This window comes from Mesoplodon densirostris, chromosome 1 (assembly GCF_025265405.1).
Source record: "Mesoplodon densirostris isolate mMesDen1 chromosome 1, mMesDen1 primary haplotype, whole genome shotgun sequence".
NCBI classification, from domain to species: Eukaryota; Metazoa; Chordata; class Mammalia; order Artiodactyla; family Ziphiidae; genus Mesoplodon; species Mesoplodon densirostris.
In genome coordinates, this window is record NC_082661.1 from 143,613,933 (window position 1) to 143,640,630 (window position 26,698).

The 26,698-nt window shown below is 40.5% G+C and overlaps 1 protein-coding gene across 1 annotated transcript in view; it reads right to left on the reverse strand.

Annotated features, from left to right (window-relative positions):
• Nucleotides 1–25,830, reverse strand: part of CRACD (capping protein inhibiting regulator of actin dynamics) — a 315,539-nt gene extending 289,709 nt beyond the window's left edge. The window contains exon 1 of the mRNA XM_060109260.1: nucleotides 25,424–25,830. The gene's annotated coding sequence lies outside the window, so the exon portion shown is untranslated. The remainder of the gene's footprint in view (nucleotides 1–25,423) is intronic.
• Nucleotides 25,831–26,698: the final 868 nt, after the last annotated feature.

The window sequence follows — 26,698 nt, forward strand, 5'->3', positions numbered from 1 at the left end:
TACTTATTAAGATTATAAAACTGAAAAACAATTTTGCAATTTTTTAATAACATCGAGAACTGGAAAGAAATAGATGTGAATTTAAAAGAACATAAAATAGAGTAAGTTATTCTACATTGGTGTTTCTCAACGCTTTTGTCATGATTACCCCCCTTTATAAGTCTGCTAGGGATGCCATAACAAAGTACTGTGGCTTAAACAACAGAAATTTATTCTCTCACAGTTCTAGAGACTAGAAGTCCCAGATCAAAGTGTCAGCAGGGTTTTCTTCTAAGGCCTCCCTCCTTGGCTTGTAGATGGCCACCTTCTCCCTTCGTCTTCACATGGTCTTCCCTCTATGCTCAACTTTGTACTAATGTCCTCTTCTTAAAAAGACACCAGTCATATTGGATTAGGGCCCATCCTAATGACCTCATTTTACCTTAATTACCTCTATAAGGCCCTATCCCCAAATTAGTCACGTTCTGAGGTACAAGGGGTTAGGACTTCAACATATGAATTTGAGGGAGAAGCACCCCCCAAGGAACCTTTTAAGACATTTTCTTCCCTAATCACTCCCCTCACCCATGAAATGTAAATATCTGCTTATATATTGTGGCATTTTGGAGGGTCACAAAGCATTGTTATATCTAAGATTTTAGCCCCTCCAAGAACCAATTTTTGTGCCCTTGAAGGCAGTATCCTCCCTGTTGAGAACACATGCTCCGCATTAAAAAAAAACCAGATCAAGGGACTTCCCTGGTGGTCCAGTGGTTAAGACTCCCCATTTCCAATGCAGGGGGTGCCAAGTTCATCCCCTGGTTGGGGAACTAAGATCCCAAATGTCACACAGCACAGCCAAAAAACAAAACAAAACAACCAGATCAACATCCAGCCAAAGGGCATGAGATGGTGAATTATACTGAGCTAAAATGCCATGTGACCCCAATGTGGCTAACAGGATGATTTTTACTTTTTTGTTAATACTTTTCTGAGTTTCATACATTTTTTACAATGATTATGTCACATTCTCTTTAATCAGGAAGCTAAGCAAACTATGTTTTTTTATTATCTATTTGGTGTCAAGACAATTCAATGGGGAAAAGAATGGACAATTCCACATCCACATGTAAAAGAATGAAGTTGGAGTCCTACCTTACACCATATACAAAAATTAACTAAAATGTATCAAAGACCTAAAGAGATAAAACTATAAAGCTCATAGAAGAAAACATAAGCATAAATCTTCATGACCACTGATCAGGCAACGGTTTCTTATATTTGACATGAAAAGCACAAATGATAAAAGAAAAAATAGATAAATTGAACTATATCACAATGTAAAACTTTTGTGGTTCAAAGGGCACCATCAAGAAAGTGAGAAGACAACCCACAGAACAGAAGAAAATATTTGCAGATCATATGTCTAGAATATATAAAGTACTCCTACAAAATAATTTTTAGAAAACCAACCCAATATAAAATTGGCAAAGAATCTCAATAGACATTTCTCCAAAGAAGATATACTAATGGCCCGTAAGCATATCAAAAGAAGCTCTAAGTCATTAGCCATCAGGGAAGTGCAAATCAAAATCACACTGAGATACCACTTCATAGCCACTAGGACAGTTATAATCCAAAACACTCTCATAATAATAAGTGTTGCAAGGATATAGAGAAACTAGAACCTTCATACACTGCTGGTGGGAATGTAAAATGGTACAGTCACCTTGGAAAAGTCTGGCATAAATAAATAAATAAATAAATGAGATCTAGAGAAAACCAAAGATAGTGAAATAGTTATGGGAACTGAAATGCTTAAGAAAAAGATAAGGGAATCAAGTTCATGCTGAATTTCCTGAGAAAAGCAAGAGGCTAAGTCACCCAAAATTGAAGGCAGATTTGAAATGTATGGAAAAGGTTTGAAATAGCTCCTTTGAAAACTGCGTGAAGCAAGAGGGAGGAGATATGGGGGATGTATGTGCATGTATAGCTGATTCACTTTGTTACAGAGCAGAAACTAACACACCATTGTAAAGCAATTATACTCCAATAAAGATGTTAAAAATAAATAAAAATAGGGGCTTCCCTGGTGATGCAGTGGTTGAGATGCAGATGCCTGCCGATGCAGGGGACACGGGTTCGTGCCCCAGTCCGGGAAGATCCCACATGCCGTGGAGCGGCTGGGCCCGTGAGCCATGGCCGCTGAGCCTGCACATCCGGAGCCTGTGCTCCGCCACGGGAGAGGCCACAACAGTGAGAGGCCCGCGTATCGCAAAAAAATAATAATAATAAATAAATAAATAAATAAAAATTTTAAAAGAAAAAGAAAAATGCATGAAGGAGTCAAGGGCAGTAAAATAAGTCACTGAAAATTTTAATTAGTATTTTATTGGGAACCTTTTAGTCCTGACAAACAATGATGGCTCAGTCAAGGACTGGCAATATAAATGTGTAACTAACAGTGAAGAGGACTGGAGGCAGGGGTGCAACAGCTGAGGTTGGGGGTGTCTTTAGGGTGTTAGGAGGGAAGTACTGGTGCATATTGACACGTTTGCTCATGGAGCCCAGGCTGAGCATGAGGGTGAGTAAAACGAGGAGACTGATACACTGGGCAAATGGGAGGGGGTAGAAAAGGGGAAAAACTCAGAATGAAGGCAGAAAAGAAAGACTATCACTATGAGGAAATGGTGGGACTGAAAGGCAAGAAGACTGTGGTCAGAGAAGGGGGCTCCATCCGCAGGGTTTGGAGCAAGAAGTCCAGAATGCTAGCAGGTGGGGATGAGCTCAACGTTCAATCCTGAATCCTAGCTGTCTCTACCCTTTAAACAGCACAGAGATATGCAGGGATATTGGACAAAATGAGATCCGCTAAGGCCAAGGTCCAAAAGTTCCAATCTACTCAGAATGAGAAAGTGTGTATTTATTTCTTCTCTTGTTGCAAGGTTGGTGAGTGGTATGGAATTTATATTAAACTATTCTTAGCTCTGGGACCATGCTAACACATTCATCACAGCCGAAGGAAGGAGGTCAAAGAACACTGCGAGACTCTATAACCTGAGGCTAGGTACGGAAATGGCTCATTTCTTTTACATTGAAACATTACTTGGTGCAGTAAAACTCTGAAATATCCTCTAAGGAAATACTTCTTTCCTTATTACATTTTTAAAGATCCTGGCTCTCTAACCAATCAAAAACAAATACTCTATTTGGAGAAACTATTTTTAAACAAGTTTGTGTACAAACAAAGTCATACATATATATGTACACGCACATTTATACACATAAAAAATTCCCTAACTGTAAAATTATTCCAGCAAAGCAGTTTTATGATGTTTCATAAAACTTTTTTAAAAAATAAAGATTCAACTGCATCTAACAATAACTCTTGTTATCTTACAAGAAGACAAAAATGCCCCCCCCCCAATTCTATACCGGCTGAAACTATTTGTGCAATACTGGGGACATGAAATTTACCCATTCTTGAGAACTGAGATGGCACCCTGGGATTGGAAAGAGGACATGATTAATAGCTCTATTCTTGTTTTTATATTAATCTATTCATCAATACCAATTTTACACTTGGCGTTGATCTCATGCACAAAAAGTGGGCTCTTCTATGCACCCCTCTTATCAATTAAAGATGGAACTATAGGGCTTCCCTGGTGGCACAGTGGTTACGAATCCGCCTGCCAATGCAGGGGACATGGGTTCGAGCCCTGGTCCGGGAAGATCCCGCATGCTGCGGAGCAACTAAGCCCGCGAGCCACAACTACTGAGCCTGTACTCTAGAGACCACAAGCCACAACTACTGAGCCCATGTGACACAACTACTGAAGCCCACACACCTAGAGCCTGTGCTCCACAAGAAAAGCCACCACAATGAGAAGCCCATGCACTGCAACGAAGAGTAGCCCCCCGCTCGCTGCAACTAGAGAAAGCCCATGCACAGCAACAAAGACCCAACACAGACAAAAATAAATAAAAATAAAAACAAATAAATTTATTTTTTAAAAAAAGATGGAACTATAGTGGTTAGCATCTTTGCATCTCTACAGACATGTCAGGAAACATCACTAATTCTAAACTTCTTAAAAACCCTCAATCTCCTAGAGAACTATTTCTGTTTTGTTTTGATTTTACATATTAGACTTAAAGACAAGGGACCACATACTGAAAACTTATGCTACCTCCTCATGCCGTTTATCCACCTATCACACTGTAAAGACAATTTCCTGAAAATCTGTATTGCAAGTTTTTTGCTTACTTACTCAGCCTCAAATACCACCACAAATTCTTCGCCAGCTTGAGAGAACCAGTAAGTACACAGTTGGGACTTCCCTCGTGGTGCAGTGGTTAAGAATCCTCCTGCCAATGCAGGGGACACAGATTCAATCCCTGGTCCGGGAAGATCCCACATGCTGTGAGGCAACTAAGCCCGTGCGCCACAAAGGCTGAGCCTGCGCTCGGGAGCCCACGAGCCACAACTACTGAACCTGTGTGCCACAACTGTTGAAGCCCACGTGCCTACAGCCCATGCTCCACAACAGGCGAGGCCACTGCAATGAGGCTTGCGCGCCACAGCAGAGTGGCCCCCACTCACCACAAATAGAGGAAGCCCGTGTGCAGCAACAAAGACCCAACGCAGCCAAAAATAAATGAAAAAAAGAAAAAAAAAAGAAGTACACAATTATGTTTTCTTCCCATTGTCCTAAGTATGAGTTTAGGGAGAGTAATAAAGGAAATTTTCTTCATTTTGACATTGAAAACCATAAGCACCACCACTGTAAGCTTCAGGTGGTAAACAAACAATGACCGTTCCAGTCAAAAAGGCAGATTGAGAAAGTTGGATACAGCAGTTGCAAACAGAAGATTTATAATTTAAAAAATCTTGTAGGTGGAAATGTAACGGATAATCCTGTCCCCAAAAGAAATAACAAGAGTGAAAGTGTATCTGGTTACTCACTGAACTAGTGTATAGCTTTTCTCTCACCAACATAAGAGACACTAGGACAAACATACAATTAGCACAGGAGGAGATACAACAGGGAAAAGCAGGTGAGCACCACGGGCAGAATATCACTGCTGAATCAAAGTGGATCAAAATTTGCAAGAAAACCAGAACAGGGGGTTATCAGCAAAGTTTTGGGAAGCAACATGGAGGAAAAATATATGAATGACCAATACTAAACTACACTCTATGTCAGATGCCCTGGCTGTACGAAGCCCTACATTTCTCAGTATTCACTCATGGCTTTGCCCACTGGCTTCGCAGAAGGAGCACTTGTAAACTCTCAGGGAACCTGAATCCAGATTGTGACTCAGAGACTTCATCTTGTCTTCTCCTGGAAGCTTTAATCAAACAGCATCAATATTACCATCTACTTGAAGAGCTGAGTTTGTGGCTTGCTTTTTAAGCCTCTTTCACATACATGTATTAACTTTTACAGTTAAGAAAACATGTAACCACCATCAAGAAAGTGAAAAGACAACCCTTAGAATAAGAGAAAAGAGTTACAAATGATGTATCTGATAAGTGATTGATATCCAGAATATATAAAGAATTCCTACAACTCAACAACAAAAAAAGCAAACATCTCAATTCAAAAATGGGCAGGGCTTCCCTGGTGGCGCAGTGGTTGAGAGTCCGCCTGCTGATGCAGGGGACACGGGTTCATGCCCCTGTCTGGGAAGATCTCACATGCCGCGGAGCGGCTGGGCCTGTGAGCCATGGACGCTGAGCCTGCGCTCCACAATGGGAGCGGCCATAACAGTGACAGGCCCGCGTACTGCAAAAAACAAAACAAAACAAAAAAAAAGGGCAAAGGGGAGAGGGGTTCTGGGAAGACGGCAGAGAATCTGTCTCCCCACCTAGAAAACAACTGCACTGGCAGAATCTGTTAGATGTAACTATCTGGAATTCTGGAGTCTGCTGAAGGCTTGCAATTTCCAGGGGAAGACCTGGGCTGTAAGTTGTGGTTAATTTAAGTCAACTTCAGCTCTTAGCACCATGGCAGTTATCATCCCCCACCCCAGCCACATGGCAGGCAGCTGTGCATGGTTACTGGAGCAGCTTGCACACAGCCTGAGACAGCCAGGGTGGGCAAAAAGGAATCTGTCCTCCAAATACTTGGGAACTGTGCTGTGATTGTTGATTGCTGCCCCTCATCACAGAGGTGCAGACAAAGGGGCTGGCAGCCATTGTTGTATCTCTTCCCATTGTTGTAAGTCCCTCTCCCTGTGGCTGAAGTGACTTATGGGAATTTACAAGTCCAGTGCCCTTCCCCCCACCACCACCATTTTTCACTTTTTCCCCTTTTGGGAGCCAGATATTGAGGACTAGGACATTCAAAAACAACTGCATATATGGGGAAAATTAGAAAGTGGCCATACATACTCTGGGAAAGGTTCAGAAAAGATCTGAGAAGACATTAAGTTTACACTTCAGACTAATTCTCAGCACAGAGACAGCCTACAACAATCACAACAATACAAAGTAACAGAAAATAGCAAATCCCAGAGAAGGTAGAGAATCTGATTTCCAGAGTTAGATTCAAATGTCCAATGTTCAACAAAAAAATAACATGGCTTACAAAGAAACAAGAAAGCAAGGTCCATTCAAAAGAGAAAATAGGGCTTCCCTGGTGGCGCAGTGGTTGAGAGTCCGCCTGCCGATGCAGGGGACATGGGTTCGTGCCCCGGACTGGGAAGATCCCACATACCACGGATCAGCTGGGCCCGTGAGCCACGGCTGCTGAGCCTGTGTGTCCGGAGCCTGTGCTCCGCAACAGGAGAGGCCACAACAGTGAGAGGCCCGCATACCACACACACAAAAAAAGACCTAATGGCATATATACTAGACAAAGACTCTAAAACAAAGACGCTAAAACAACTATCTTAAAGATACTCAAGGAACTAAAAGAAGATGTGGAGAAAGTCAAGAAAATGGAAATGTCAAAAAAGAAATACAAAACTTGAAAAGAAATTCTGGAGCTGAAAAGTATAACAGAAAGGAAAAATTCACTAGACAGATTCAAAGGCAGATTTAAGTAGGTAAAAGAATGAATCAGTGAACTTGAAGATAGAACAATGGAAATTAATGAGGCTGAGGAACAGAAAGAAAAAAGATTGAAGAAAAGCAAAGAGAGCCTAATGATAGGACACCATCAAGCTGACCAACATATGCATCATGGGAATCCTAGAGTGAGAAGAGAGGGAAAGGGACAGAGAGAATATTTGAAGAAATAATGGCTAAAACTGCCCAAATTTGATGAAAGACATGAATATACAAATCCAGAAAGTTCAATGAATTTCAAGTAAGATGAACTCAGAGAACCACACCAAGACACATTATAATCAAACTTTCAAAGCAGCAAGAGAGAAGCAAATCATCACATACAAGGAATTCTCAACAGAAAAAGACCTGAGATTACCAACAGATTTCTCATGGGAAACTTTGGAGGCCAGAAGGCAGTGGGCTGGTATATTCAGTGTGCCAAAAGAAAAACAGTGTCAACCAAGAATCCAACATCCACCAAAATGTCCTTCAAAAGTAAAGGAGAAATTAAGACATTCCCAGATAAACAAAAGTTGAAGGGGTTCATGATCACTAAACCTGACCTGCAAGAAATGCTCAAGAGAGTCCTGCAAGGTGAAATGAAAGGACACCAGACAGTAACTTAAAACCATATGGAGAAATAATGATCGCAATAAAGGTAACCATATGGGCAATTATAAAAGCTAGTATTATTGTAACAATGGTTTGTAACTATGCGTTTTGTTTGCTTTCTATATGATTTAGGAGACTAATCCATTTATAGAAAAAAATAATTATTAATATAAAGCTAGTATTACTGTAACTTTGGTATGTAACTCCAAATCTTGATTTCTACATAAGTTAAGAGACTATTGCATTTAAAAGAATTAATAGAGTATGTACTTTGTCATACAATGTATATAAAGATATAATTTTGTGACAAAAACAACCAAAAGGGGTGGGGACAGAGCTATAAAGGAGCAGTTTTTGTGTGTTATTGAAGTTAAGCTTATATAAAGTCTAATTACAATATTATAAATTTAGGATGGTAAATGTAATCCCCATGGTAACCACAAAGAAAATAACTATAGAATATACACAAAAGGAAATGAAAAAGGAATTTGAACATTTCACTAAAAAAATCAACTAAACAAAGATGACAGTAATGCAGGAAATGAGGGATAAAAACATCATAGGGCAAATAGAAGACAAACAGCACAATGACAGAAGTCCCTTCTTATCAGTAATCACTTTAAACGTAAATGAATTAAACACCCCAATCAAAAGACACAGACTGGCAGAGTAAATAAAAACACATGACCCAATAACAGGTCCCCTACTTATGAAGGCTCAGTTCATAATTCTTTGAATTTACGGCAGTGCTAAAGCAATATGCATTCAGTAGAAACTGTACTTTGAATTTTGTTCTTTTCCTGAGCTAGTGATATGCAGTACAATACTCTCTGGTGATGATGGACAGCAGCAGCGAGCTGCAGATCCTAATCAGCCATACAATCACGAAAGTAAACAACCAATACACTTACAACCATCCTGTTTTTCACTTATAGTTCAATAGTCAATGACTTATATGAAATATTCAACACTTTATTATAAAATAGACTGTGTCACATGATTTTGCCCGACTGTAGGCTAATGTGAGTGACTGAGCACATTTAAGGTAGGCTAGGTATGATGTTCAGTAGGTTAGCTGTATTAAATGCATTTTTGACTTATTATAGTTTCAGCTTATGATGGGTTTACTGGGACATTACCCCACTGTAAGTCAAGGAAGATCTGTATATGTTGTCTATAAGAGACTCACTTGAGATCCAGAGATACGAACAGGTTAAAAGTGAAAGGATGGGAAAAAGATACTCCGTGCAAATAGTAACCAAAATAGAATATGGTGGCTATACTAACATCAGAAAAAAATAGATTTTAAATCAGAAAAAGTTTACAAGGACATTATAAAGTAATAAAGGGTTTAATACATCAAGGAAATATAACAATTACATAAACACTTAGGCATCTAAAGACAGATCACCAAAATATATGAAGCTAAACTGACAGAATTGAAAGGAGAACTAGATAGTTTTAAAATAGCAGTTGGAGACTTCAATATCCCACTCACAATAATGGATAGAACAACCAGACAAAAGATAGATAAGGAAAGAGAGGACTTAAACAATTTAATAAACCAACTAGATCTAACAGACATACAGAACACTCTACCCAACAAGTGCATGTGGGAGATTTTCCAGGATAAACCATCTGTTAGACCACAAATTAAGTCTCAAAAGATTTTAAAACACAGGTATTATACAAAGTATTTTCTCTGACCATAACAGAATAAAGTTAGAAATCAATAACAAAAGTAAAAGTGGAAAACTAACAAAATTGTGGAAATTAAACAATACACTTTTAAACAACCAATGGGTCAAAGAAGAAATCACAAGGGAAATTAGAAAATAGAGATGAATGAAAATGAAAACAACAACATACCAAAACATATGAGACACAGCAAAAGCAGCACTAAGAGGGAAATTTACAGCTACAAACACTTACATTAAAAAACAAGGGCTTCCCTGGTGGCGCAGTAGTTGAGAGTCCGCCTGCTGATGCAGGGGACACGGGTTCGTGTCCCAGTCCTGGAGGATCCCACATGCCGCGGAGCGGCTGGGCCCGTGAGCCATGGCCACTGAGCCTGTGCGTCTGGAGCCTGTGCTCCACAGCAGGAGAGGCCACAACAGTGAGAGGCCCGTGTACCGCAAAAAAAAAAAAAAAAAACAAGAGCTCAGGGCCTTTCCTGGTGGCTCAGTGGTTAAGAATCCACTTGCCAATGCAGGGGACACGGGTTCGAGCCCTGGTCCGGGAAGATCCCACATGCCATGGAGCAACTAAGCCCATGAGCCACAGCTACTGAGCCTGCGCTCTAGAGCCCATAAGCCACAGCTACTGAAGCCCACATGCTACAACTACTGAAGCCTGCAAGCCTAGAGCCCGTGCTCCACAACAAGAGAAGCCACCGCAATGGGAAGCCTGCGCACCGTGACAAAGAGTAGCCCCCGCTCAATGCAACTAGAGAAAAGCCTGCGCACAGCAACAAAGACCCAATGCAGCCAAAAATAAATAAATAAAATGAATAAATTTTTAAAAAAGAAAAAAACAAGAGCTCAAATCAACAACCTAACTTTATAACTTAAGGAACTAGAAAAAGAACAAACTAAACCCAAAACTAGCAAAAGGAAGGAAATAATAAAGGTGAGAGCAGAGATAAACAAAATAGAGAACAGTAAAACAGCAGAGAACATCAATGGAACCAAAAGTTGGTTCTTTGAAAAAAAATCTACAATATTGACAAGCCATTAGCTGGACTAAGAAAAAAAGAGAGAACACTCAAATTACTAAAATCAGAAATGAAAGTGGGGGTCATTAGTACTGATTTTATACATATAAAATATATTATAAGAAAGTAGTATGAACAATGGTATGCCAAAAGATTGAATAACCTAGATGAAATGGACAAACTCCTTGAAACAAAAAACTGACAGCTTCACTGGTGAATTCTACCAAACATTTAAAGAAGAACTAATACCAATCAAACCTCAAACTTTTCCAGAAAATTCAAGAGGAGGCAACACTTCCTAACCCATTCTATGAGGCCAACATAACCCTGATACCAAAGCCAAACATACTACAAGTAAAGAAGACTATAGACCAATATCTCTTAGGAACACTGATGCAAAAATCCACAATAAAATACTAGCAAGAAAAGAAAAATACCACATGATCATCTCAACTGATGCAGAAAAAACATTTGACAAAATCTAACACCCTTTCATGATTTAAAAAACACAACCAAATAGAAATAGAAGGAATAGAAGGAAACTACCTCAACATAATAAAAGCCATATAGTAAAAACCCGCAAACATCATATTCAATGGTAAAAGACTGAAAGTTTTCCTGCGAATATCAGCAAGAACATAAGGATGTCTGCTTTCACCACTTCTATTCAACATAGTACTGGAAGTTCTAGCCAGAGCAATTAAGCAAGAAAAAGAAAAAAAGGCATCCAAATTGGAAAGAAGGATGTAAAATTATCTCTGTTTACAAATGATAGATCTAGAAACTCATAAAGACTCCACAAAAAAAGCTGTTAGAACTAATAAATGAATTCAGCGAAGCAGCAAGATACAAAGTCAGCACACAAAAATCAGCTGTATTTCTACACACAAAAAATGAACAATCTGAAAAGGAAATTACAAAAACAATTCCACTTACATTAGCATCAAAAAGAATAAAATACTTCACAATTAACTTAACCAAAGAGGTGTAGACTTGTACAATGAAAACTGCAAAACACTGCTGGAAGAAATTAAAGAAGACATAAATAAATGGAAACACATCCCATGTTCATGGATTAGAAGACCTGATATTGTTAAAATGTTAATACTACTCAAAGCCATCTACAGACTCAGTGTAATCTCTATCAAAATCCCAATGATGTTTTTTGGCAGACATGGAAAACTCATCCTAAAATTCATATGGAATCTCTAGGAGCCCCAAGTAGCCAAAACGATCTTGAAAAAGAAGTACAAAACTGGGAGATTCACTTTTCTGAATTTCAAAACTTACTACAAAGCTATAGTAATCCAAACAGTGTAGTATTGGCATTAAGTACAGACATATAGACCAATGGAATACAACAGAGAGCCCAGAAATAAACTCTTGCATATAGGGTCAAATGATTTTTGACAGGGGCACTAACACCATTCAATATGGAAAGAACAGTCTTTTCAACAAATGGTGCTAGAAAAACTTGATATCCACCTGCAGAAAAACGAAGTTGGAACCTTGCCTAACACCATATACAAAAATTAACTCAAAATGAATCAAGGATCAAAATGTAAGACCTAAAACAATAAAACTCTTAGAAGAAATCATAGGACAAAAGCTTCACAATATTGGATTTGGCAATGGTTTCTTGGATATGAAACCAAAGACACAGGTAACAAAAGAAAAAATAGACAAATTGGACTTCATCAAAACTTTAAAATTTTGTGCATTAAAAGACACTACCCACTGAGTAAAAAGGCAACCACAGGATGGAAGAAAATATCTGCAAATCATATATCTGATAAGGGATTGATATCCAGAATATATAGAGAACTCCTAAAACTCAACAACAAAAAAAGCAAACAATCTGATTCAAAAGAGGACAAAGGAATTGAATAAACATTTCTCCAAAGAAGATATAGGAATGGACAATAAGCACATGATAAGATGCTCAACGTAACTAATCCTTAGGGAAATGCAAATCAAAACCACAGTGAGATATCACTTCACCCCTGTCAGGATGACTATTATGAAAAAACAAAAGACAATAAGTACTGGAGAGGATGTAGAGAAATTGGAACCCTTGTGCACTGTTGGTGGGAATGTAAAATGGTATAGCCAAACTGGAAAACAGTATGGTGGTTCCTCAAAAAATTAAAAATAGAATTACCATATGATCCAGCAATTCATTTCTGGGTATATATCCAAAAGAACTGAAAGCAGGTTCTCAAAGAGATATTTATACACCCTTGTTCATACCAGCATTATTTACTATAGCTAAGACATGGAGGGAATTCCCTGGCAGTCCAGTGGTCAGGGCTTTGCACTTCCACTGCAGGGTGCACGGGTTCAATCCCTGGTAGGGGAACTAAGATCCCACATGTCACACGGCACAGCCAAAAACAAAAAAAACAAAAAAAACCACCCATGGAAGTAACACAAGTTTTCACTGACAGATGAATGAATGAACAAAATGTGGTATATACATACAATGGAATATTAATTGTTATAACAAGCAATCACCAGTGAGGCTGTGGAGAAACTGAAACACTTGTACATTGCTGGTGGGAATTTAAAATGGTACAGTCACCATGGAAAACAATTTGGCAGGTCCTCAAAAGGTTAAACAAAGAATTACCATACGACCCAGCAATTCCACTCCTACCTATATATCCAAAAGAATAGAAAGCAGGGACTCAATCAGATACCTATTTAACAATGTTCATAGCAGCATTATTCACAATAACCAAAAGGTGGAAACAACCCAAATGTCTATCAACAGATGAATGGATTATTTTTAATGTATATACACACACACACACACACACACACACACACAGTGGAATCTTATTCAACCATAAAAAGGAATAAAGGTCTGCTATTTGCTACAACATAAATGAACCTTGAAAACATTATTCTAAGTGAAATAAGTCAGCCACAAAAGGACAAATATTGTATGATCCCACTTCTATGAGGTACCTAGAATTCATAGAAAATTCATAGAGACAGAAGGAAGAATACAGGTTACCAGGGGATGGGGGGAATGAAGAGTTATTGTTTAACAGATACAGAGTTTCTGTTTGGAATGTGAAAAAGTTCTGGAAATGGATAAAGGTGATGGTTGCATGACTTTTTTTGTTTTTTGGCCACACAGTGCAGCTTGCAGGATCTTAGTTCCCCGACCAGGGATGGAACCTGGGCCCTGGGCAGTGGATGCACGGAGTCCTAACCACTGGAGGACCAGGGAATTCCCCCCAACCTTTTTTTTTGCATAACATTTTGAATGTACTTAATGCTAATAAACTGTACACTTAAAAATGGTTAAGTTGGGACTTCCCTGGTGGCGCAGTGGTTGAGAGTCCACCTGCCGATGCAGGGGACACGGGTTCGTGCCCCGGTCCAGGAGGATCCCACATGTTGTGGAGCGGCTGGGCCCGTGAGCCATGGCCGCTGAGCCTGCGCGTCCGGAGCCTGTGCTCCGCAACGGGAGAGGCCACAGCAGTGAGAGGCCCGTGTACCGCAAAAAAAAAAAAAAAGGTTAAATTGATACATTTTGTTATAAATATTTTACCATAATAAAAAATATTTTTAACACTTGAAGGAAAAAAAGCAGAATATTGTAAATTCATATATAATGAGCAAATCAAATACTAACATGACCTGTTAGTACAGTGTCCAAACAGAATTCCCTTTCTTCTTTCCCTCCTTTCCTTCCTTCCTTGCCTTCCTTTCTCTTTCTTAAGCTATACCAAACAACAAAACATTCTAAGGAAGACAGATGCATGAGGGAATTATAATGAAAATTTAATTTAAAAAAAAATCATATTGCAACAGAGACTGGCAGAATGAGGTAATCCAGAGCAGGGATTATAAAAAACCAGCAGACAGAACCAAAGACCAGGAGGTACTTCTATCTTCGGTAAAAGCGAAAATGAAGAAAAGACAAAAATGTAGATGCAAGCCCCAAATTTGTAAGTCATTTAGTTCTAGAACAACTCCTTGTAATTATCTTAAAGGATAAGATGAGTTAAATAATTCAGGTGGGGCTAGTCTCACTGGCTGTGAACTACTAGGCAAGGAGACAAAGCAACAGCCTGGATTCCATGCCAGCGGAGGCCAGGGATCACATCTTACACCATCTCTGAAACTACAGTCTACCACTCTAGCTTCCCAACACTGCAGACATAATTTGTGGGAAATCAATTTAAAACTCTATGTGAGGAAAAAAAACAAACAAACCTCTGTGTGATTGGTCCTCACTAAATAGTAAGTCCAGATTTCCCAAGCTCATAGCTCATGTTCAACAACAAGCCAGTTTTAAGCATGCTCTTCTGCGGATTACTGCTCAGCTGTTTCACATCTCCAAGAAAAAGGTTTAGGGCCAAAGAAGAACGTTTGCATTCTTCTGCCTTTCACTTGATTTGACAAGAATCATCTATAAAATAAACTTTAAGACCTCAGGAAAGACTCAGCTTATTAAGGATTCTTTTAAAAAATCATGCCACTGTTACAATTATAACTGGCAGAAATGGTCTCCTAAGACGCATTCCAACTCTAATTAAAACAGAGCTTTCCCAGGACTCCCACTTAATTTTAATTTATATTAAAATGGAAGAGCCATTCAATATACTGAACAACCACCCTAAATCTAGTGGCTTAAACAGAAGCATCTTCCCCTTTTATAAGCCATAAGCTTTGAGATGGGTAATGCGCTGAGCGATAACGTGCAGAATTACCCATGCAAGGGGCATATTTCCAAAACACTGAAGAAACTGTTTTCTAAACTGCGATTATGCTGTACTTAGTCAATTATGCTGTACTTTCAAAGATGGAGCACTAGGGCTTCCCTGGTGGCGCAGTGGTTGAGAGTCCACCTGCCGATGCAGGGGACACGGGTTCGTGCCCCGGTCCGGGAAGACCCCACATGCCGCGGAGTGGCTGGGCCCGTGAACCATGGCTGCTGAGCCTGCGGGTCTGGAGCTTGTGCTCCGCAACAGGAGAGGCCACAACAGTGAGAGGCCTGCGTACCGCCAAAAAAAAAAAAAAAAAAAAAAAAAGATGGAGTACTAAAAAGAGTCTGTCCATCAACAGCCATACCGGTGGACCTAATGGAAACTGTAAGAACAACATCTATTTGGAAACTGACTTTAATCAATATTGAAGAGATTGAATTCCCGTAGCTTTTCACTTAATTATACCTATGATTTGAGATCTGGAAGAGATTCCAAAGAGTCCCATGGCTTCTTCCACTTCATCCAAAGTATTCTGGGCTGCTCTGTGGAAACTTCTCACTCCACTCACTCAGCTTGACTTTCCTTACAGCACTTATCACGACGTGACACTGTGCTATATACTATTTGTGTACTGTTTCTTGTCCCTCTCTCCCACCAGAATATCATCTCCACAGTACAGGGGCCCTGGCTGTATGTCTGCTTTTGTATCTCAGCACCAACAGCAGCACCTAGCACAGACCAGGCCCTTGGTAAGTCCCGTCTTTGTTTACTGATTGACCGGATAACTCTTGCCCCACCCTTTTGGGCTTTTTTGTTTGTTTTTGTTTTTTTGCAGTACGCGCAGGCCTCTCACCGCTGTGGCCTCTCCCACTGCGGAGCACAGGCTCCGGACGCGCAGGCTCAGCGGCCATGGCCCACGGGCCCAGCCGCTCCGGGGCATGTGGGATCCTCCCGAACTGGGGCACAAACCCGCGTCCCCTGCATTGGCAGGTGGACTCTCAACCACTGCGCCACCAGGGAAGCCCCCGCCCTTTGGTTTTATACACGAGATTATTCGAGGCCCAGAGGAGTAAAGTGACTTGCCCATGGTCACTAGACTAATTAGAGGGAAAGTTGGCCTTAGAGCCAAGCTTAACTCCCAGTCATCCTTCCAAAGTAGATACAATTATGCCACGCCCTGCTTTTGATAGCTCCTAAAAATTGTCAGTATGCTTCAGCCTTTCAAATCTCTCCAAGTTTTGCCTGATCCACTTCCTCTAGTCTTGTCTCCTGCCACTCCCTACCAAGCCTGAATGTTCCTGCCACCTCAGTATACCATGGCCTCATGCTTGCCATACCTTTGCTCACTCTGTTCCCTACCTCTGGAATACCTTTCCACCTCCTCTCCATCTGTCAAAATTCTACCCACCCTTCAAGACCCAGCTCAACTATCACATCCTCTGGAGGCAACCTCCTTATCTTTCTTCATTCTATCCTCCTTCCCCAGAACAGTCACCCCTTCTTCTGAGTCACCATAGCACTTGGACCTTCTATCACAGCACATTTTACATTCTTGTCTTTCTTCTTTACTAGACTGTGAATTCTTCATTTTTATATGCACTAGCAACTCCACAGTGCCTGGTATGAACAGCTGGATCAGGGAAAGAAAGAGAAATACAGGGGACATATGCTACCTTTCCATATTCAATATGATTCCCAACATGACAACAAGCCTCCCAGCACCCCCAACTGACTGTCCCAATGACCCAAATTAAAAAAAAAAAATTGGTTACAACAAGAAATGGGACGTGACAGCACATGAAATCAACTAGTGAATTGTATGACATAAATCATAATGCATTCATTCATTCTGCAGCAATGTAAAAATGCTACATTCTTTTCTCAAGCTAGAAACGACAAGAAAAGTTCTCATTCAAGTGACCTGTACTCCCCTAATCTTTGTTCTTTTCACGCTATGTCCATGGTGCCCAGCCCATGGTTCGAAGCACTCAACACACGTCTGCTGACGTGAGATAAACTGGATTTACGATGACTCAGGCTGCATGGGATGTGGATGGTCATGGTACTTTTCATTAAGCTTCATACCGCAGGACACAGTTACTTATCTCTGGCCTACTCCAAGGTAACCATTTAAGACTGCTATCTTGTTTTGTTCCTCTGATCAACTCCGGTTGTTTGCAACAGACGAAAAGCATAGAAAAATGATCATCTTGATATATTTTTATAAGCCACCCTTCTGGAAGTAATTGCCTATCTTCTCTCACCCTCCACACTGCCCCTAGTAAAAGGATAAGTTCCTGCACATTACTAGCTAGTATGGATGATGAGAGTAATTGAAGTGTCAAGAGGTTGCCTGACAAAGTTGCTGCTCATGAGTTGTCACTGATAACAAACTGATAGTGACTTACAACTCTGTGTGGGCAAGGGGGAGAAAAAGACAGACTAGATCTGAGCTGCATAATGTAAACATCTTTAAGATGTTAATCTGAGCTGCCTATGTTGATTAGTAAAACAAAAATCTCAACTAAAAATAACGAATTTTGTTCTGAGGTTTTCTTCCTTTCTATCTTTGCCAATTAAAGACTATTGTGTCACAAAATTGACAGGAAGCCCCCACTGAGGGCCACGGCTTTCGCACCACCTGATCCTGGCTATTTCTTCTTTGACTGGAACATCAGTCACATCCATGGTTAAGAGATAGTCACTAACAGCTCATAAGCTCTTCCTGTGGAACACCAGCTAAGCAATCTCTCTTCACTTCAGCTCTCCTCCCTCCAAAAGGAATACAGCCTGAAAAGCTTGCTGCTTTGTCCTCAAGGATCATTCAGAACTGTCTGAAATCTTCACAAAATATATTAAAGTATTCACTCAATTGAGCACCATATTTATTCCAGAGTTACAACTGTTAATGTCTAATAATTTAATGTGCTTTTCTCATAATTAAGTAAAGCCATAGGGCTTCTGGCCTATAATAGGAAGGTAAAACTGAGCCTAAAAATCAACACCATAAACAAAACAAAGCCCCCCCCCTACACACGCACGCACACGCGCACACACACACACCTGGCATAATACCTAATATGCAGTGACTCAGGCACAGATCTTGCAACATATGATAATTGCCATGCACTAAATGGTCTTTTAATGGTTCAAAGGGTTCCCATCTTCCTGAACACCTAACCTATTAGCAGGGAGAGATTACAGGCAATGGAAAGAACTCAGCTCAGTTACTTAACCTCTGAACTTAGCCTTCTCATCTGTAAAATGAAGGGTTGGTCTAGAACAACACCACCCAATAGAAATATAATGCAAGCCGCAAATGTAGCTTTGAATTTTCTAGTAGGTACATTTTTAAAAGTAAAAAAAAAAAAAAAAAGTAAAATTAACTTTAATAATGTTTTAGTCAATCTAACGTAGCTAAAACATTATTTCAACATGTTATATTTTTACATTATCCATGATTTATTGTACATTTTTTTCATACCAAGTGTTTGAAATCCAGGGGCTCCTCCCAGTTTGGACAGGCCACACTTCACATGCTCAATAACCACATGGGGGACCAGTTTCTGTACGAGACAGCACTGGTCTAGATGACCTTGGATATTTCTCTCGACACTAGAAGTAATTTTAACAAAAAGAATAAGAGATTTGGAGATGAAGGTACGCTTAGAAAAACTATAAAGTGTTTTCCGGATAGTCTCAGTCCATTCGTTCTCATTCAAAACGGTGTTTTGCTTTTCTTAACTTTTATTTTTTTAATTCAAATGGGGTTGGATCTGTAAACAACTGACTAGGTGGTCTGATCTATTACTGTCAGACTCACCCTGCTCTCACTAACAGAGCCACTGTCCGACAAACCTATAAGGAAAGCTAACATTCAAGACAATGTATAACTGCTAAATAAATGAGACTTCTAAAACCTCAGAACTAGAAAAAACCACTGTGAAAAATGGGACTTCAACAGAAATGACAAAGAAAGTTATGGGACAACCATGTTATCTTCCACATATTAAGATAATGCTAGGAAACACAAATGTGCACGTGCTTTTGGAATTGATTCTCTAATTACTCGACATCCACTGAGGAAGATTCATGCTACTCCTCCCACACCGTCTTGCTTATTAGTCCCTTTGTGATCAATGATCTGCCTTCGCCAGATGGCTGGTCTGGGTTAAGAGCACAATATGAGATCAAAGAACAAAGCAAAGCTAACTGGCCTTCCCGGGAATTGAACCTGTGACCCTGACCTCATTAACTCTAGAAAACAGTTAACCCATCACAAACATGTCTGGGCAGCTGCACCCTAAGTAGTGCCAAGCAAGCCCACTGCATCTGTCACAATAATACTCTGGTAGAGAAAAAGTCACTCTACATTTATTAAGGACTTTTCAAAATGAAGAAAAGCTGGAATGCAATCATTGAGGGCAGCTGGAATTCATTGGCAGTGTCTTACCAGCTCTGCTGAATCTGTCGCAAGCTTCCCTAAGAACGACAGCAGTGGCCCTGGCCTGAGACCACAGATGGCTTTGACAATGGGGTCCTGATGTTTCCTCTTCCAAAAACCGTGATCTTGGGGCCATGGACTTTCCTTTTTTTTCTCCCAAGTTGGGAAAGTGTGGGTTAACAATTACATACAAGAACTTTCACAGATTATTTGTTGACTCCGGCTTATCCCAGATTTAAACAATAACTGAGTTTCTCTGTTGCCCCCGCCTGCTCCCCTTCTCCCCTATTAGTGCCAGCCAATCCCTGACCAGGGGAGTGGAGACAGGCCAGTGGACCTCTGGGTGGCTTATTCCTACTCTCCCTGGTAAAAAGCCCAACACCTTTTTTACAAGTGCTCCCTCCTTTCTTGTTAATGAGAATAATTCTTAGCAGCTGGTATCAGCTCTAAATTCTACTCTAAAAACCTGTCTCTAGTGAGCTGAGTACTTACTTCCAATTTAAATATTTCCCAAAGTGTTTCAGGGATGCAGCTTCTGTATCTTTTCCTCAAAGACACATTTTTAAAATAGTACCAGTTTCAGAAGTAAGTTTATTAAAATTTCCACGCAAGCCTCAAAGAATACTATTTGAAAAATTCAACAAACATCTGGAAGAGCTGGTGAAGATTTTAAAATCTGAAAATATTTCTGCATTTCATTTTTGACATTTTAAATGGAATCATCTTTCCACATGCAAACTCACTAGAATATAAAAGCTATTACGTACAGTTGTTCTATTTGGCTTCTTAAATATTTCTGGTAACATGTGACTAAAGCATTCAACATCTCTTAAATGTTTTGACTCAGTTTTTTCATTTCCACAAAGTTATTTAAGATAATTTTTAAATTTATGGATTAAGAGCTTGTAATCTTGCACTTCTCATGTAACTGTGGAAATCATACATATAAGTAGATCCAAAATATGCCTATGTATCTGCCTCAAAGGCACTAGTACAGGTACATATCTAAATTGATTTTGCTCTTTTTATCTCAAAGAATTTTCACATCAAGAATAAAAGTAGTACAAAATGTAATGGGAACCCAGTTTACTTGCCTGAATATAAAAACATTACAGTGACCATTCAATAGCTGTAATATTTCTTTTTTTTTTTTTTTTTTTTTTTTTGCGGTGCGCGTGCCTCTCACTGCTGTGGCCTCTCCCGTTGCGGAGCACAGGCTCCAGACGCGCAGGCTCAGCGGCCATGGCTCACGGGCCCAGCCGCTTCGCGGCATGTGGGATCTTCCCAGACCGCGGCACGAACCCGTGTCCCTTGCATCGGCAAGCGGACTCCCAACCACTGCGCCACCAGGGAAGCCCCCTAGCTGTAATATTTCTTGATGCTCATAAAAACTATACCAATCCACTAAGGGTCAAGTGTTAGACAAAAGGAATAAATTAATAAAATAAGCATAAAACATAAGCTTATGACAACTGTACACAATTTCGTCAGGGGCAAAACAAGTTTTTGAGGGCTCATCTAAGGATAAAATCTGATGTCCAACAATAAATGAAACAATATACTCACTTTTATCTAATCTTAACAGAAATTGATGGTTTATGAAAAATATGTGGTTTCACATAAACCATGAAACTGCTGATCTTTGTCTAATATAGCATCATGATCTACACAAACTCTGATTTTAAAAAATTGTCAGTTTTGAAAATACCAACCTTAATTCAACAAATAAACTAGTTAATCATACCAGGGAAAGTTTAAAGCTCCATACACAAGGAAGCTATAATGCAAAAGCAAGAGCGTATTTATATATTTTTAAGCACCTGGTATTTATCTTATTTATAAGATACACTCCTACGCGTTCAACCAGACACTGAAAAAGCCTGAATCTGCCAGACATAAGTGTGAAAGAAACAGTGAAATTTGCCTTTCCATTGTCATGTAAAATTATCTATTTGTGTTTTTAAAGTACTCTTTATAAAATATATTTCCTAAATTCTTTCTCACAATATTTTTAAAAGAGGAGGAAAGTCCCAGAACTACCAAAAAATTAAAATTAAAATACTGCTAAAAATTTAAGAAACATTTGCAAGGAAGTGAAACACAAAAACAAAAAATTAATAGTACAGTTAGTGGTGGTTTCTGACAAGTACTTTACAAAATAAATACTTTCACTGCCTGGTGAGTTTGAAACAAATCAATATACTATAAAGTACTCTTGTAGCTCTTAAGTCTTCATTTTGTGCCTTAACAAAAGCCAACATTCATTTGTAATGAAATCTTTTTATAGTGACACAGCTATTTCATGTCTCTTCTGAATATATATTAAACCTTTGGGTGCACAATAAAACTAACCAATTGAGTGACTCTGTCATAAAAACCTGAGAAGTTATTCCAAAATGTTTACATCAAAGACCAGCCAAAGTCAAAATGAAATACTAGTCTATGCAGTATACTTTCTTACTTTACTAACTTGAAGATTTTCTTCAAATGGGTCCTTTCAAAGGAAACTACAAAAGATGCACCACAACCGGTAAGTTCTCAATATTACCATTCAAATTTATGCAAAAGAAGGAATGATATGTCTTCAGAAATCACTGTGAGAGAACCTCAGAACACAGTGTTGAGGCTGAAAGAGCAGAGAGCTTTGGGATCAAACAGAACAATTCTTGCTTCAACTCTCACTAACTTTGTGACCTTGTGCAAGTTCCTAAAACCACTTTGAGTCAATTTCAATTACCAAATGGAAACAGAAGACCTTCTTACAAGGCTGTCATGAGCACTAAATTAGATAACATACAAAAACAGACTGCTTAGCACAGTACCTAGATGGTAATAAATACTCAATATATGGTTATAATTACTAAGAAATGTTTAAAAACCTATTTTCAGTGTAATTTAATACTTAAATTCCAAAAGATGCTGTAAATCATTAGAGGGAAAAACATAAAGATTCAATAACAGATTTTTCTTTAATGCACTCATTAACCTGATTATCCTTTACATTAGTGCTTTTCAAATTGCAGGTCCTGGTGCATTAACAGGATATGAAATTATGTAGTGTATCTCAACCAGCATTTCTAAATAAAACAGAATGAAAAATATAAGAATGCATTGCACAAGGAAGTCTGAGCACTGATTAGTGAATTTTTTTTAATTAAACACACCTGTAATGTATCTGTATACTGGATGGCAAAGTAAAACTCATCTCTTATTGTGCCAAAAAAAAAAAAAGTTTAAAAGCCACTGCTTCATTACAATAATGAGAATAAAAGTAATTAGCTGACACTGAATGCTTAGTTTCTACTAGACACTGTGCTAAGCATTATGCTAAGCACATTGTTTCATTTGATCCTCCCCCAAATCCTGTAAGGTAGGTAGGTACTATTACTTTCACCATTTTACAGATGAGAAAACTGAGACTTAGAGAGATTAAGTCACTTGCCAAAGATGCAGAATTAGTGGCTGGTAAATCCAGAGTTCAAATTTAGTCACCTGTCTCCAGAACTCGCACATTTAACCACTTCACTAAGTAGTGGGTTATAAGATATAACTTTTCCTTATGTAAAAGTTATTCAAAAGGTAGACTTTAATAAGGCCTAATTCAAGAGAGATTTTCTGGAGGTGCAGCGTATCTTGGAGAAGACAGTGTGATTCAGAGATGAAAGCACCAGGCGTGAGGTCGAGCTTCTGTCCCTGGCATTGTTGCTTCAGTGGCGAGGAGTTGGCAAGTCATTTAATCTCGCTGTGTCTGGATTTCCTCACCTACAAAACGGGAATGATAGTATCTGCCCTGCCTCCCCACAGGCCATTGTGAGAAAGTATTTGTACATATAACAAGTGAAATGTTCTATTGTGCCACTCAGTTACATGAGATGATCATTAACATGACCCAAGGGGCCCCAGTCTTCATAGAAACATACATCACACATGATCAAAAAAGGAAGGTCAGCAGGCTTTTATTATAAACTGTGTGTGGAAACAGTCTGTACAGTTCTTGGTACACAGTAGGCCTTCAGTAAATGTTCATTAAACTAACAGAAGTAAACCAATTCGACCTGTATGCATATTTTATCCATTTGCATTTTATTTTTCATTAATTCATTCTTTCCTCAACTATTTATTGAACACTTAGTATATACCAGACTGTCCCTTACCCTGGAGAATTTCGTGTTAATTTCAATTAATTTTCCCAAAATTGTGTAAGAGAAAACTGTAAAATACAGCTTCTTCACCTAGCAATAATAACTTACATTTATTACATTGCTTTATAGTTTTTGGAAAGAACTATGTGGAAGCTTTTGTTTCTCACACCAACTGCCTGTGTCAAGTCAGTATTATTATCTTCCTGACTCCAAATTCAGTGCTAAATGACTGCTAAGTCTTTAAATGAAAGTTTCCCCATTTCTGAGATGACTGTAAATATGGGATTTGAAGAAACTACCTTTTAATTCTGGAAAGGGGCAATCTAGTAGCCTGATTTTCCTCCCTTCACATGTCTGAGCTGAAGTAATGCAACCATATCGCCTACAAAAGATGCATTTTTCAGAATCCTTCTTAAAAAACCTGCCTTTGAAATCTTTTTTTTTACAGCTAATTTTCTGTTGAATATATTGAACTAGGATTCAGTTTTCTCATAGCATAAAGGAAGGAGTAGTGGAAGTGTCTTTCCTTTGTTGACTTTTTTAAATTACTCAAAATTGTTGTTTTCAGATTCCTGAGTCACATACAACACCAAATAATTGTTAGCCTTTTTATATATAATTCAACAACTACTACAGGTGATTTTTACAGGGAAACGATGATTTAAAGACAACTTGATGAACTGAAAATTTGCTACATGATACTAAGAAACCTTTACTAAAATTGCCTTATCCTTTGTATTCTAACCACTCCCTCTCCATCACCACCACCCCCAACACACACGCACTCCCTCACCTACACCAGATCAGGTTCCGGGCCATTATTCTTAAAACCATATTAAAATTTCACAACACACGGTGGTAGTTACTAGGTTTTCTGCCCCATGCCACCCCGCCCATCCACTGAATCAATGTCTTTAAATATATATATTTTCTCTGAAAATGCAAAATTCAGAAGATGATTACGATGCCTCTATTCTGAGACTATCTCAAATGTAGCCGTCTGCCCTTCTGTTTACTGATAAGCCGGAATAAAAGCCATACCCCACCCACCGTCTCGGTAGGGTTAGGAGGTCCAATCTCGCCACTACAGAGCTCTGCAAGAAAGGAGGGTTATAGAACCAGAAAAACCTCTGGGAGGAGATAAGGAAAACACATTTTACACCACTGGCAGCGTGCAGTCTCCCGACTTAAGCCCTTGTAAACAGGGAAAACCTTTGTCTTGCCTCAGCCATCAAACTGGTGGCTCATCAGAATTGGAGCAACAAGAGTTTGTGCGAAATGGCTCGGCAGAGGTTAAACAAAGCAATGCAGCTCAGGCCCGGGGAGAGGGCTGAGCCGGGTCAGCGTCCGAGATCCCAGACGGCGAGGTCTCGCTTTGACCCCCGCCGCAGTCGGGACCCGAGCCGGGGACCCCGGGACAGGCTGCTGCGGCGCGGGAAGGACAGAGGGAATTAGAAGGTCCCACGCTCTCGGCAAGTTCCGGGAGCACAGCCGGTCCGCAGGTTCCTCGAGTGGGATCCAAAGCGGCGCACACCACGCGCGGGTGCCTCAGGGAGGGTCCGCGCAGAACGCGCAGGGACACCGCCCCAAAGTCCACGGCCGGCCACGCCGAGCCCACGCCCCCAGGGCAGAGGCAAGGTCGGGGATCCCGGGGCGCCGCGGGGGCCTGGCCCGCGGGTCGCGAGGGGAAAGGAGAAGCCCGCCCGCTGCACCCATTGTCTGGCTCTGGCCGCGGGCCGGGAGGGCGCTCACCTGAGGTCCCCGCCTGGAGCCGGGGCTGGCAGAGGGGCTGGACGGCGACGGGCGGTCCCGCGCGGGCGGCGGGCGCGGATGCACAGTCCGCGGCGCTGCCGCAGCACCAGCAGACTCCTCAGCAGCACCGGCAGCGCACCCGCCTCTCAGGCGGCCGCGGCCTCCATTGCTCTCCCCGCCGCCGCCAGCGCGCGGCACTGCGCTGCCGGCCCCGCGCGGCGTGGTCACATGCTCCGCCCGCGCCTCGGGCGCTCGGACCCGCGCCGCGGCCCCGCCTGGCTTCGCGCGTGGACCGCTGGGCCCTGCTGCGGGGCGCGGGGAGCCCCGAGTTCCCTTTCGCGCCCTCCAGGAAAGACAGGCTCCGGACAGCTCCCTTCCCGGGGGAGTAGTGGGGGTGCCCCAAAACCGGAGCCGGGCACAGGGAAGGGCGTGGGATTGGTCAGTGCCCTCCCTACCACTGCAGGGATGTCCCGGCTGAACCCGTGGCGTCGGAGGTTACTGTGGTGAGCTCCCAGGGAGGCTCACGTGGGGCAAGAACCGGAGACCGTAAGTCACCACCCCACGGGATGCAAGTCTGGCCCCTGGTACCTGGATGAGCCAGAGACTCACGGGAACGACCTGGACTCCAGAAGGAGTTGCGCCCTGCAGAGCCCAGACAGTGAGAAATGGCACTGGACTCCTGAAAGTCAAGTTGAAAGATGCTACACAAATAGAAAGGCTCAAAATTGCTTTGCTGAGTCGCTGTACTTCTGAACAGACTGACACTGACATTGGGCATTATTATCCCTAGCATAATTAAATATTGACTTTGATATTTTAAGAAAACTATTTATCTTTTCCTTTTTTGGCCTAACTGGAAACACTAAGGTTTTTTCTCCATATGTTTTGCTATGACTATTTCGATGGAACTTGGAAATCCGTTTCTAGTGATCTTTTCCTTCTCTATGCATGCAAAGATGCTAAAAACAATTTTGTATCATTATTAATCAAGAAGTTGAAAACAAAGCAAAAAAAAAAATCTTCTGTGACAAAAGATGCAGAAGATGAAGGGTAACCCTAATAGGTGCTCCATCTTGAGTTGGATGTCCCAATGCCAAAACCAGGGCTACTAATTTAAATGCAGGTGCCTGACTTACAAGAGCAACTTTGATAGTGGGAGAATAGTGCATATTGCCTTATCCAACTGAGTTTTTCTAGATAAACAATTAACTACAGAATATGGTTGTGTATTTTTGTAAATACAGATATCATTGTTCAGTGCTTGCATATTCTAAA